Source organism: Pristis pectinata, chromosome 25 (assembly GCF_009764475.1).
Source record: "Pristis pectinata isolate sPriPec2 chromosome 25, sPriPec2.1.pri, whole genome shotgun sequence".
Lineage (NCBI taxonomy): Eukaryota > Metazoa > Chordata > Chondrichthyes > Rhinopristiformes > Pristidae > Pristis > Pristis pectinata.
Window position 1 is genome coordinate 412,886 of NC_067429.1, and position 9,190 is coordinate 422,075.

Here is a 9,190-nt window from a genome sequence, read left to right on the forward strand (position 1 = left end):
TCAAAAGAGCTCTACAAATTGGACAACAGCTGCCTTTAAGGAAGAAAAAAGAGCAAAACCCGAACTGCTGGAGGAACTTAGCAGGTCAAGCAGCATCTGTGGGGGAGAGCGAATTGTCCTGATACAGGGTCTCGACCTGAAACATCAACAATTCGTTTCCCCCCCCCCCCCCCCACAGATGCTGCTCGACTCCCCGAGTTCCTCCAGCAATTTGTTTTTTTTGCTCCAGATTCCAGCATCTGCAGCCTTTTATGACTCACCTTTAAGGCAGAAGTGGTTCAGTTACAGTTGAGGCATATTCTCATGAGAGGCAAAGGAGCAACAAGTAAATCCAGAACTCTCTGGATGCAAAAGAGACACAGAGGAAGGCGCGGGGTTCAGTCACTAACAGGATACAGTTTCACAACTGCCTCCATTGACCTGGACGATCTCTACAACTTATCCCAATGGCAATCCAAGCCTCACCCTGTCTGAGGTATTGCCTTCATCCTGTCCACCCCTCACCTTCTCCCAACTTAAACCTGATTCATTTTCTTTTTTTCCCAGTGCTTTGAATTTCTTTGATTGTATTGTGAACTTTGAAGAGGAAAGTGATAAACTGAAGTAGGTTATGAACAGGCTGAAAGGCAGATGTGTGGCAGATGAAGGTTAATGTGGAGCAATGTGAGGTGCGGCCTTTGGTAGGCAGTGTGAGAAGAGGCAACTGTTCTGAAAGGTACAGGAGTGAAATGCCCTCGGTGTTGGATACACTGATCATTGGAAGTGACAGAGCAGGCTGAGAACATGATGAATAAAGATTTATTGATGCAGCAGAGTACGTAGGTGGCACAGTGCAGCAGGTAGTGCAGCTGCCTCACAGCTCCAGCGACCTATGTTTGATCTTGACCTTGGGTACTCTCCTTGAGTGAGGGTTTCCCCTGTTCAATTCTGGTTGCCTCATTATAGGAAGGATGTGGAAGCTTTAGAGAGGCTGCAGAGGAGATTTACCAGGATGCTGCCTGGATTGGAGAGCATGTCTTATGAGGATAGGTTGAGTGAGCTGGGGCTTTTCTCTTTGGAGAGAAGGAGGATGAGGGGTGATTTGATAGAGGTGCACAAGATGATAAGAGGCACAGATCGAGTGGACAGTCAGAGACTTTTTCCCAGGGCGACGATGGTTAACGCGAGGGAACATAATTTTAAGGTGATTGGAGGAAGATATAAGGGGGATGTCAGGGGTAAGTTTTTCACACAGAGAGTGGTGGGTGCGTGGAACGCACTGCCGGCGGAGATTGTGGGGGCAGATACATTCGGGACATTTAAGAGACTCTTAGATAGACACATGAATGGTAGAGAAGTGGGGGGCTATTGGGAGGGAAGGGTTAGGTACATCTTAGAGCAGGATAAGATGGCGGCACAAGATTGTGGGCCGAAAGGCCTATACTGTGCTGTAATGTTCTATGTTCTATCTCATGCTCTTTGGTAGGTTAATTACCATAAGGGTAGTTGGGGAGGGGGTGGGGGTTAATGGACACATGAGAAATACAGGGAAATGAGAGGATGGGACTGATCGGAATCCTCTGAGAGCCAGTATAGACTTGATGGGACAAATGGCCTCCTCCTATGTTGTAAGGAAATGTGAGAAAATATGAAAAATGAAACACTGGTTCAGCCTCAAGTGGAGTATTGTGGTTGCTTCATTATAGGAAGGATGTGGAGGCAATGGAGGGTCATAGAGTCACAGAGTAATATAGGAAGGAAACAGCCCTTCGACCCAACTTGACTATGCCAACTATGGTGACCACCAAGGTAGTCCCATTTGCCTGCGTCATCCCTCTCATCCATGTACTTATCCAAATGCCTGTGCTGCATGACTCTATGACTTAATGACTCGAACTTCTTTATGCAACGTGTTTGGAGCCTGGAATGTACTGCCTGAAGATATGGTGGAGACAGGCTCCATTGTGGCATTGTGGGGAATTGGATAAACAAATGGATGGAAATAAATTTGCAAAGCTACAGAGAAAGACACAGAGAAACGTCTGGTGGGTGGAACAAGTTTGGCGGGGGTATGGGAACCGAGTGATAGGTCAGAGGATGGGGCAGTTGGTGCACAGATTGATGCAGCGTGTAGAGAGACTTTGAGGAAGGGTAGACAGTTGATAGGGCAAAATTGCAGTCAGTTGGATGGATTGAAGTGTGTCTATTTTAATACAGGAAGTATCAGGAACAAAGGTGATGAACTTAGAGCATGGGTCAGTACATGGAACTACGATGTTGTGGCCATTACAGAGACTTGGCTGTCACAAGGGCAGGAATGGCTGCTGAATGTTCTGGGTTTAGATGTTTCAAAAGGGACAGGGAGGGAGGTAAAAGAGGTGGGGGAGTGGCATTGTTAATCAGGGATAGTATCACAGCTGCAGAAAGGGAAGTCGTCCTGGAGCGATCATCGACTGAGTTAGTGTGGGGTGGAGGTCAGAAACAGGAAGGGAGCAATCACTCTATTGGGAGTATTCTCTAGACCCCCCATTAGCAACAGAGACACTGAGGAACAGATCGGGAGGCTGATTTTGAAAAAGTTCAAAAATAACAGGGTTGTTGTCATGGGTGATTTCAACTTCCTCAATGTCGATTGGCACCTCCTTAGTGCAAAAGTTTGGAAGGGGTTTTGTTTGGTGTGCCTAGGAAGGATTCCTGACACAATATGTAGACAGGCTGACTAGAGGAGAGGCCATTCTGGATCTGGTACTAGGCAATGAACCTGGTCAGGTGTCAGATCTCTCGGTGGGTGAGCGTTTAGGAGACAGTGACCACAACTCCCTGACCTTTGCCCTTGTCTTGGAGAGGGATAGGAGTAGACGGTATGGGAAAATAGTTAATTGGGGGAGGGGGAATTATAATGCTATTAGGCAGGGACTTGGGAGTGTAAATTGGGAGCAGATGTACTCAGGGAAATGCACAATGGAAATGTGGAGGTTGTTTAGAGATCACTTGCATGGGGTTCTGGATAGGTTTGTCTCATTGAGGCAAGAAAGTGATGGTAGGGTGAAGGAACCACGGTTGACAAGAGATGTGGAATATCTAGTGAAGAGGAAGAAAGAAGTTTACTTAATGTTTAGGAAGCAAGGATCAGACATAGCTCTAGAGAGTTACAAGGTAGCTAGGAAGGAGCTTAAGAATGGACGTGAGCTGGAAGGGGGCATGGGAAGGCCTTGGTGAGTAGGATTAAGGAAAACCCCAAGGCATACTACTTGTATGTGAAGAAAAGGAGGATGACTAGAGTGAAGGTAGGACCCATTAGGAATGGAAAAGGAACCATGTGCCTGGAGTCAGAAGAGGCAGGGGAGGTCCTTAATGAATACTTTGCTTCAGTATTCACCTGTGAGAGAGACCTTGACGTTTGTGAGGACAGCGTAAAACAGGATGATAAGCTAGAACATGTTAATATTAAGAAGGAGGACGTGCTGGAAATTTTGAAAAACATTAGGGTAGATAAGTCCCCGGGGCCAGAGGAGATATATCCCAGCACACTACAGGAAGAGAGGGAAGAGATTTCTGAGCCCTTGGCAATGATCTTTGTGCTCTCACTGGCCACAGGAGTAGTACCAGATGATTGGAGGGTGGCAAATGTTATTCCTTTGTTCAAGGAAGGGAGTAGGAATAATCCTGGGAATTATAGGCCAGTGAGCCTTACTTCAGTGGTGGGAAAATTATTGGAAAAGATTCTTAGAGACAGGATTTATGAGCATTTGGAGAAGCATAATCTGATTAGGGACAGTCAGCATGGCTTTATGAGGGGCAGGTCATGTCTCACGAGCCTGACTGAATTCTTTGTGGATGTGACAAAGCATATTGATGAGGGTAGAGCAGTGGATGTGGTGTACATGGATTTTAGTAAAACATTTGATAAGGTTCCCCATGATAGACTCATTCAGAAGGTCGGGAGGCATGGGATCTGGGGAAACTTGGCTGTGTGGATTTGGAATTGGCTTGCCCATAGAAGGTGGAGGGTGGTTGTAGAAGGAGCGTATTCTGCCTGGAGGTCGGTGACTAGTGGTGTTCTGCAGGGATCTGTTCTGGGACCCCTGCTCTTTGTGATTTTTATAATTGACTTGGATGAGTAGGTGGAAGGGTGGGTTAGTGAGTTTGCAGATGACACGAAGCTTGGTGGTGTTGTGGATAGTGTTGAAGGTTGTCGAGGGTTACAATGGGACATTGATAGGATGCAAAGCTGGGCTGAGAAGTGGCAGATGGAGTTCAACCCGGAAAAGTGTGAAGTGATTCTCTTTGGAAGGTTGAATTTGAAGGCAGAATTAATGGCAGGATTCTTAGCAGTGTGGAGGAACAGAGGGATCTTGGGGTCCAAGTACGTAGATCCCTCCAAGTTGCCGTGCAGGTTGATGGGATTGTTAAGAAGGTGTATGACCTGTTGGCCTTCATTAGTTGGGGTATTGAGTTCAAGAAGCGCAAGGTAATGTTGCAGCTCTATAAAACCCTGGTTAGACCATACTTAGAATATTGTGTTCAGTTCTGGTCGCCTCATTATAGGAAGGATGTGGAATCTTTAGAAAGGGAGATTTACCAGGATGCTACCTGGATTGGAGAGCATGTCTTATGAGAATAGGTTGAGTGAGCTAGGGCTTTTCTCTTTGGAGAGAAGGAGGATGAGAGGTGACTTGATAGAGGTGTACAAGATGATAAGAGGCATAGATCGAGTGGACAGCCACAGACTTTTTCTCAGGGCAGAAATGGCTAACATGAGGGAGCATAATTTTAAGGTGATTGGAGGAAAGTACAGGGGGGATTATCAGAGGTAAGCTTTTTTCACAGAGAATGGTGGGTGCTTGGAACGCATTGCCAGGGGTGCTGATAGAGACAGATACATTAGGGACATTTAAGAGACTCTTAGATAGGCACATGGATGATAGAAAAATGGAGGGCTATGTGGGAGGGAATGGTTAGATTGATCTTAGAGTAGGTTAAAAGGTCAGCGCAACATTGTGGGCCGATGGGCCTGTTCTGTGCTGTAATGTTCTATATTCTATGTTAACAATTCAGTTGCTTTGGCAGAGAATCAGCACATGGACAATGGACTGAATGCCCTCATTCTGTGTTGTAATTGTCCTGTGATTCTACAGCTCAACCCACTGTACAACACCATCATCCAACAATAAACACCTACCAGACTCTGGAAAACTTACAGCAATTCCATTTCACATGAGCCACCTCTTAGCAAGGTCGATATCAACCATGACATTTACCACTGCCCAGTGTGCTGGGCAGCAGTGGTTCCCTCTCTCTGACACCCTGGCTACCTACAGCAGGCACATTAAGGCACTGGAGAGACATTACCAACACTGTTGTCATCAGGAGCACACAGAAGCACAACACAAAGGGTAGAAGCAATGCACCACTGCCCTCCACAATTACTCCATCACACCTCTTGTCCTACCTGTGGCAGAGTCTATGGATTCCACACTGGAACTGGAATGGACCCTCAGGACCACTTCAAAAGTTCCTGACGCCTTGCTTTAAGAAGGCGGGAAAACAGCCAAGTAGTCCTAAGTAGGCTTACAACTCTACCATGTTGGGTGAACTAGATGCATTCAACACTGCTTTAACCTTGGTCTCATCTGAGGGGAATCCTTCAGCACTTGACTTATAATCAAGACAGATTATGTCTGAGGCAGCAGGGACACATTTACCTTTCCTTAACCATGCTTCTGCTTCTCAGAATTATCAGTGCACCTTTAAAATTCTTGTGTTCACAGTCCAGGGTGAGATTTTCTCACTGAGTACTCCTCAGAACCTTTGTTGAGTTTGACCTGCTGGTGGTGACATCTGTCTTCACTCAGGAATGATGTCATTGGAAAACTCAGCTGCTCAATGATACCTGATTCCTGGGGTCAGCTCAGGTGGGTCATTGCATGAGGTGACATTAAGCATTATTCTGTGAGATTAGAAGAATGAGAGGTGATCTCATTGAAATGTTCAAACTTGTTAAGGTACATGGCAGAGTAAACGCAGAAGTATGTTCCCCTGGCTGTGGTGTCTAGAACTCAGAATCACAGGCTCAGACTAAGTCAGACTAAGGGTGAACCATTCAGGACTGAGATAAGAAACATTTCTTAAGATGGTGTGGGGGTGGGGGTGAATCTTTGGAATTCTCCACCCAGGGAGGGATGTGGAGACTCAGTCACTGAGCACATGTAAAGCAGAGATAGATAGCTTTCTGGATATTCAGGGAATCCAGGGATTTGAGGTTAATGCAGTGTAGTGGTATAAAAGCTCAACATTATTGGCAGGGAGACAGATGTCTGCTGCTGTTCATTCTGTGGGCTGCAGGAACCAAGGTGTGGATTCTCTTCAGGTCTTCTCATTTTCTAAACTCTGAATGCTTCCAAACATCAGGAAATGGGGCTCCGCACCCCCCAACACTCACCCCTCCAACCCCACTGAAGCTGACAGAGCCCTCACCTCCTCCATTCCCTGCACTTCTGCTCTCAACCCCTGGACAGAACAGGGAGAGAGTTCCCCTGGTCCTCACCTTTCACCCCACCAGCCTCCTCATCCAGCACATCATCCTTCGACACTGCCAACAGCTATAATGTGATCCCACCACCAGCCACATTTTCCCCTCCCCTCCCCCTTTCTGCTTACTGCAGGGACCACTCTCTTCGTGACTCCCGGGTTTGTTCATTCATCCCCACCACTGCTCCCCTCTCCAGGCACTTTCCCCTGCAAACACATGAGCTGCAACACCTGTCCCTACACCTCCTCTGTCACCTTCATCCGGGGACCTAAACAGCCCTTCCAGGTGAGGCAGAGATTCACCTGCACCTCCTCCAACCTTGTCTATTGCATTTGGTGCTCCTGATGTGGCGTTTTCTATGTCAGTGAGACCAAGTGCAGACTGGGTGACTGGTTCTCTGAGCACCTTCACTCCATCCACCATGGCCGTCGGGAGCTCCCAGTTACCAGCCATTTTAATTATGCTCCCCATTCCCACACTGACATGTCTGTCTTTGGCCTTTTGCACTGCCAGGGTGAGGCTAAAGGCAAACAGCACCTTGTATTCCGCCTGGGTCATCTGCAACCCAACAGGTAACCCACTGTCCCTTTCTCTCTCCTTGTGATCTACCCAGTTCTTCTCACACATTTCTTTCCAACCCCCCCCCCCCCAACCCATTATCATCCAGGTTCTTTCCCGTCCTCACCCATTCCATCTCATCTGCCCACCATCCACACACCCCTCCCATTGGATCCCCTCCCCACACTGTTCCCATCTGCCCTCCCCACCTCTCTTATTTGGTTCCTTACTTTCTTATCAGATTCCACCATCTTCAGCACTTTGTTGCCTCCACCTATCACCTCCCAGCCTCTATCACTATCTCCACCTTTCCCTTCCCCGCCTGACCCCATCTGCCAATCAACCCCTCCTCAGCTTGATCCACCTATCACCTGCCAGATCTTGCTCCACCCACCCCTCACATCTTTTTACTGGCTCTCTCCCCCTACCCTTTCTACAGATGAAAGGTCTTGACCCGAAACGTCGACTGTCCATTTCCCTCCACAGATGCTGCCTGACCCACTGAGTTCCTCCAGCAGCTCTTTTTTTTGCTTCAGATTCCCACATCTACAGTCTCCTGTGTCTTCATCATGAAAGATCTTGAGGTCCTGGTCAAGTGCAGCTGATACAAGCAGCTCTTCCTCCTATTCTAAATCACTCCATGATCTACCTTCACCTCTGTCTGTTTCAAATTTCACCCTTCACCTGGGACAATTACAAGATGGAGCTTTGATTCTCTCTCATCCCCATCTCCTTGTGAGGACTGCAGTCTAAAGGTAGCAAGGTGACTCTTCGAACTTCAATTGACCAATTCCTGCTCACACTTCACTGATACTCCCGCTGTGTCAATGTCCAATCGTGCTCTTTCATTCACAGCAGACTAACATCTGGAAGGTTTGGTAGAACTTTGACAGTATAGTAGTCAATACAATCCATCGAGGTTGCCATCTTCTTCACTTGGTGCATGTTACGCTGCACTTTGGTAGGCTTCACACAGCTTGGTGCCTGCATTTGCCGCAGACTTGGTTTGCTTTCAACAAAGCTGTTCACAGATGTTCCTTGATACACAGTAATGGCAAACAGACTGCACGTTCTCTGGAAGCTGCAGCCACAACAGTAACCTCATTCCTTCGGATTTTGTGGGGCTTGTTAATGCTCTGGGCTATTGGAGGGCAATATCAAACGTTTACTTGAAAGTTACATTCTTCTCATTGAGCAGCATCCTTTAAGTTCACCTGCCTAGAATTTCACAAACTGTGCTTTTAAATTTTTAAAGGGATACCACAGTTGTAGTAGGCAGCAATTTGCCTCACTGGAATGCAGAGTCCAGCTGTTGAGCTCATCATCTTGTAGAACTGAGGCTGGGACAGTGACACTATCCAACTATTGAAACCTCTCTTCAAATGTCACTTCCTGCTCTGGCTGCAGCCAGCAAGCTTTAGAATCAACTTGTACATCTCTTAACTACAGACATAAGGCTTCCACCTTTTTTTTGCAATGTTACCTGCACCGAGACAAGTGTTTCACCCCTCCACATATCCAATACTAACTGAGCTGGTGAGAGGATCTGCACCACCAGTTATGTCATTGTGACTTGATAATGCCTGAAACAGTTGAGGCAAGATGAAACTTGAAATCAATGAAATTCATCTCCATCTCAGACAACCACACATAGAACATAGAACAGTGCAGCACTGGACAGGCCCTTCGGCCCACAATGTTGTGCCGATATAGCTAATTCCTCCCACCTACAGAATGCCCATGTCCCTCTATTTTCCTCTCATTCATGTGCTCATCCAAGCCCCTCTTAAAAGCCCCCAATTAATTTGCCTCCACCACCCTATCAGGCAACGCATTCCAGGCATCCACCACTCTTTCAGTAAAAAACTTACCCCTCACGTCTGTTCTGAATCTACCCCCCTCACCTTAAATGCATGCCCTCTGGTATTGGATCGCTCAATAATGGGAAAAGGATATTGCTTGTCCACCCTATCTGTGCTCCTCATCATTTTATACATTTCCAACAGATCACCCCTCAGCCTCCTCCGCTCCAGAAAAAAGAGCCCAATTTGTCCAGCCTCTCCTGATAGCACATGCCCTCTAATCAAGGCAGCATCCTAGTAAACATCCACTGCACCCTCT